We start from the raw sequence: 5,854 nt of genomic DNA on the forward strand, positions 1-5,854 counted from the left end.
GGTGAGAGGCCATGTAGGAGTACATGGTGGGTTGTCTCATTGAAACCATCCTCAGGAACTGAGTTCTGCGTCTGTGATCCAAGATAGTTGCTACCACACATTGGGTTCCGGTAACTCGACCCCTCATGGCTTATTAATCAACTCGATCTCTGTCCAGGAGTTGCAACTAGTTTCTGGTGTTTGTAGGTAGTGTTAGTAGTCTACCAAGTGGCACCCGGTACAGGTGGGCTTGGGACAGACTAGGCATCGTGGCCGGGTGTACCAAGCGTCACCCATTTGGTGGGCTTGGGAACACTGTACACATCATTTGGGGCCGTGAGCGACACCCCGGCTGGATCTCCTTGCGGATGGAACCCGAATAGGCGATAAACCTAGACTAGAGACTTGCGTGGTTAGTCAGGTCGTGGCCGACACCCTCGCCGGGCTTCCGCTTGAAGGTTGCCGAGATACATGACGTGTACATGAAGGTAAGTGGCAAGAGCGTGTGTGAAGAAGTACACCCCTGAAGGGTTAACATGATCTATTCGAATAGCCGCGTCCGTGGTAAAGGACTACTGGGTTGCTTATAAAGTTCATAGACAAGTGAAAGTGGATACTCTAAAATGCGCAAGATAGGTGTGAGTGCTATGGGTGGCCTTCTCGTAGGGAGACGGGAGCAGATCCATAGTGGTGTATTGATATGGTGAATATGTGGACTCGTGTGGACCACCTCAAAAGAGTTACTAGCAGTCGTAGTGCAGGATAGCCACTGAGTCAAAGCTAGCTTGCTGCAGTTAAACTCCACCATCCCCTTTGTTGATACTGATGCATATGTAGCTAGTTCTTATGTAAGTCTTGCTGGGTACATTTGTACTCACGTTTGCTTAATTTGTGTTTTTGCAGAGAGACTTCAGTCTCACTAGTAGTTCCGTGTGGACTTCGACGTTTAGCTTGTTACCTCAACTACAATCTTATACCCTTTGGAGGGTCTTGTAGATAGATAGGCTTACTAGCCTTTTCTCTTTTTAGATGTCTGTACTCAGACATGTTTATGCTTCCGCCTATGCTTGTTGCTTGTATGACTTGAATGATGGGTCATCAAACCCATGTTTGTAATATCTGGCTCCTCGGAGCCTAATGAATAAATACTTTGAGTCACAGAGTTTTGTTGTGATGCCATGTTGAACTTGCACATATCGAGCATATTGTGTGGATGTTATTGAAATGCTTGGTATGTGTGGGATCCGACAACCTAGTTGTTTATTCTTGGTAGCCTCTCTTATGGGGAAATGTCTCCTAGTGCTTCCACTAAGCCATGGTAGCTTGCTACTGCTCCGGAACACTTAGGCTGGCCGGCCTGTGTCCTTCTTCATTCCTATGTCTGTCCCTTCAGGGAAATGTCACGTGTTGTTCCTTTAAGTCCTTGTAGCTTGCTACGACTTGGGTTCATACGTTGATGACCGACACATTCGTTGTTGGGTCATGTAAGCATGTCCCTGTAAGTTAGTGCCACCTTGGGTTTACGACTAGTCATGTCGGCCCGGGTTCTCTGACATATGGATGCTAGCAACACTATCATATATGTGAGCCAAAAGGCGCAAACGGTCCCAGGCCAGGTAAGGTGGCACCTGTGGGGATACCGTGCATGAGGCCGCAAAGTGATATGATGTGTTACATGCTAGATCGGTGTGACTTAGGATCGGGGTCCCGACATGTTGATATTTTGAAAGACATGGTTGCTTATTGATATGCTTGAGTATTGAAATCTTCATGTCAAAACTAGACTATTGCTTTGAATCATATAAAGGTCCAAATGTCCATGCTTCAAAAGAAAGAATATGTGATGAACATGTTAGGCAGCATTCCACATCACAAATTCTATTTTTATCATTTACCTACTCGAGGACGAGTAGGAATTAATCTTGGGGATGCTGATACGTCTCCAACGTATCTATAATTTTTTTGATTATTCCATGTTGTTATATTATCATTCTTGGATGTTTTACAATCATTTTATAGCAACTTTATATCATTTTTTGGGACTAACTTATTAACATAATGCCCAGTGTCAGTTGTTGTTTTTTGCTTGTTTTTTACTTCGTAGAAAATCAATACCAAATGGACTCCAAATGCAGCAAAACTTTTTGGAGAATTTTTCTGCACTATAAGGAACAACTTGGGCCAAAGAAATACCAAAGGGGTGCCTCGAGGGGGCACTGTTGGGAACGTAGCATGCAATTTCAAAAAAATCATACAATCATGCAAGATCTATCTAGGAGATGCATAGCAACAAGAGGGGGACAGTGTGTCCACGTACCCCTGTAGACTGAAAGCGGAAGCGTTAGTATAACGCGGTTGATGTAGTCGAACGGCTTCGCGATCCAACCGATCTAGTACCAACCGTATGGCACCTCCGAGTTCAGCACATGTTTAGCTCGATGACGTCCCTCGAACTCTTGATCCAGCAGAGGCTGGAGGGAGAGTTTCGTCAGCACGACGGCATGGTGACGGTGATGGTGATGTGATCCGCGCAGGGCTTCGCCTAAGCACTACGACGCTATGATCGGAGGAGTAAACTATGGAGGGGGCACCGCACACGGCTAAGAGAATAACTGTTGTTCTTTGGGGTGCCCCCTACCCCCGTATATAAAAGGAGGGGAGGAGGAGGCCGGCTACCAAGGGGCGTGCCATGGGGGGTCCTACTAGGACTCTTCTCCTATTAGGATTCGCCCCCCCCCTTTTTCCTTCTCATGGAGGGGGAAAGAGGGAAGGGAGAGGGAAGAGGAGATGGAAAGGGGCGTGTGCCCCCTCCCCTAGTCCAATTCGGACTTATGTGAAGGGGCGCGGCCACCCCTTGTGGGCTGCCTCCCCTCTCCCCTATGGCCCATGAAGGCCCATTACTTCCCTGGGGGGTTCCGGTAACCCCTCGGTACTCCGAAATATACCCGAACCATTCCGGTGTCCGAATATCATAATCCAATATATCAATCTTTACCTCTCGACCATTTCGAGAATCCTCGTCATGTCTGTGATCTCATCCGGGACTACAAACAATCTTCGGTCGCCAAAACACATAACTCATAATACAAATCATCATCGAACGTAAAGCGTGCGGACCCTATGGGTTCAAGAACTATGTAGACATGACCGAGACACATCTCTGATCAATAACCAATAGCGGAACCACTACTAGGGAAAAGCCTACAACAGCGCGGGTTTTAGGTATAGCAGTAGAGCGGGGACCCGCGCTACTGATACGGCGCTACAGCTAACCTGTAGCAGCAGCGCGTGTTCGCCCGCCCTACTGCTATGCAAGCGTAGCAGTAGCATGTTGTACGTAAGCGCGCTACTGCTAATAGCTCTAGCGCACTTAATTAGGCCGCGCTACTGCTAGCGGCACGCTTCTGCTAACTTTTCTCCACTCGCTACTGCTAATTTTATTAGTTTTTTTATGCATATTTGTTTTGTATTTGAACAGGCTTTATACAAGAATCTTTAGCACATACAGATGTCATCATCGTACACATACAAATGGCTGTGAGACCACAAATGTAATCATAGCATATACATACAAATAGTCTCATCATAATCATCATCCAACACAAAGTGGTCTCTCATCATCATCTCAAAAATAGCGGTACATGCAAGTCTCGAATACTTGCAACTACAACGTCATCCATCTAAACAATGATATATGCGAGAAGTGCTATCACTATGAGTGATAGCGGAACTATGCAGTACATGAGGCGGCGGTTATGAGGCCTCTCTCGCGCTAGCGTGAACCTCAAGTAACTAGCTTGTGCTTCTTGTCTGCTTTTGAAGCCTTTATGGCTGGCTCCCGAGACCCCCTCCACTTGCGCCTAACACTCATGCCACTCGTCATACACTCCCGGAACCTTTCCTTCGTACACGACATAGCACTCCTTCGCCATCAAGAATCTAGGTACCTGTTAGAGATGCATCTTCATCAAGAGAATGTACGATCATATGCAACAAAATATACTAGAGCAACACGAAAAAGAAGGGTTAGCAACTAGATGCAACATATAGTACGCAAACTAATTAACTAGAGGTACGCATGTCATCGTACCCAAACTAACAAAGTAGTGTTATGCAAGTTCCGCAGGGACCATGGACATCACAAAGTTTAATCGCTATAGAAAGTATACAAGTTTAACCGACACATATCATCATCATCGGCATCATAAATCACTAGAAGTTCCATCCTTCCATATCATCAAGGATGGACCCTAGCTTCTTGAATGGTGTGAGGTCATGACGTTGCATGCCTATGCGAGTTCGGATGTCAGCTCGCGATATAGGGTCGTGGTGAACATCCCCTTCTCATCGACGACTTCTTTCATGATGATTGTCGCAATGTCCCTTTGGATGCGAAAGAAGTCGTCTCTAAGTTTATAATCCGCTTCTCCATGAGATTCTACCCACTTGCGGATATGATCATCATTTCTGGTTGTCATACGAAGCTTTTAGTGATCCGTGTTGAACTCAATCATGAGATGGAGAAGGTAGAATCCATCTTTCTTGCTTGGTTTTGGGACATGGATGCAGCAGAAGTTAGTTTTATGCGAGAAACCCAACTTCTTGTTCCTTTGTTTCCTGGTCTGCAGGTGGCCACCCCTAATGCTGAAGCCTTGGAGAGCATCATCTAGAATATTCATTATGTGGGTGTAGTCCTTCTTCTCGTAGTCTCTGGTAGGGTCCAAATACACGGCGTGGGAGACTCACGGGTAAAGAACGATAAGGACGGTGCGCCCGTTGCTGTGGGGAAAAGACACCTCAAATTATTCTCCATATGAGCGAGAAGGAATGACTGAAATGTATGAAAGGGTTGTCCAGAACTGACTTGCTTTGGATGATAAGGCGGGAGGACAATTTCCTGGTCCTTATTCTGTACCATGAAGTTTTGGAGGTAGTCCCTAGCAGTTTCACGCTCAAAGTCGCCGAGACTCAAGAAATACTCGTGCATGTAGTACAGATCCGCCACACAGATTTGTGAGACTTCTTCTCTCTTCATGACAGAGCTCATATGTAGCGCAAAAAGGCGGACGATTGTAAAATCGAGCCGCCTTATCAGAAACATCTCAAAGATATGGTCAAACCGCAGGAAGAACACCTCCGCGGGCCGTGTGTCAACGTAGCACTTCCCCTCAGGCACACGAGTCGCGTATGTCGGATATCCTGGATCCTTCGAGGCTAGTAGGCTTTTCTCAGTCGACGGCACATGGTCGTGTTGTCTCCTGAGATCCCCTGATAGTGCCTCCAACGGTTTTGGCGGTAGCATCAGCTCACCCGTGAGATGGAACATGGCCGCACCTTTCACGGCTACACGCTCTTCAGAATCCACCGTCTGGCTGCTATGTGCTCTGGCTTGTTTGGAAGCAGCTATCTTCCCCGGTCTCTTCCTCTCCTTTTTCTTGGGCACACCTACTAGACCCTTCCTTAACCCCTGCCCCAATGTTGCCGGGCTAAGCACTGTACGACCCCCGGCTAGTTGAGCCTGTGTTGAGGCGGCATCTTCGGGCGTGTCCTGTGAGGATTTCATGAAGAGAGACTTCTTGCAATCCCTGCTACGATGTTCCTGCCCGGGCAGATCATCCATATCTTCATTAGCATGCTGATAGCCCGATTCGTCATATGGTTGACTCATCATATCTAAGTCACCCTCATAAGCATTTGTATTGAGGAAACCCATTGGGTCCTCCGTCTCCTCTGTCTCATCATCCATTCTCTATTCTACGGGACTGATTACATCAGCCAGTACTATTGCACCCCCTTCATCACATCGTCCGCCACTCTCACCCGGCACTACAGGAGCTGGTAATTGCGTAGGTGGGGTGGTGGTCTCCATACATGC

The sequence above is a fragment of the Triticum urartu genome, chromosome 7A, assembly GCF_056163025.1.
Source record: "Triticum urartu cultivar PI428250 chromosome 7A, HENAU_Tu73, whole genome shotgun sequence".
Lineage (NCBI taxonomy): Eukaryota > Viridiplantae > Streptophyta > Magnoliopsida > Poales > Poaceae > Triticum > Triticum urartu.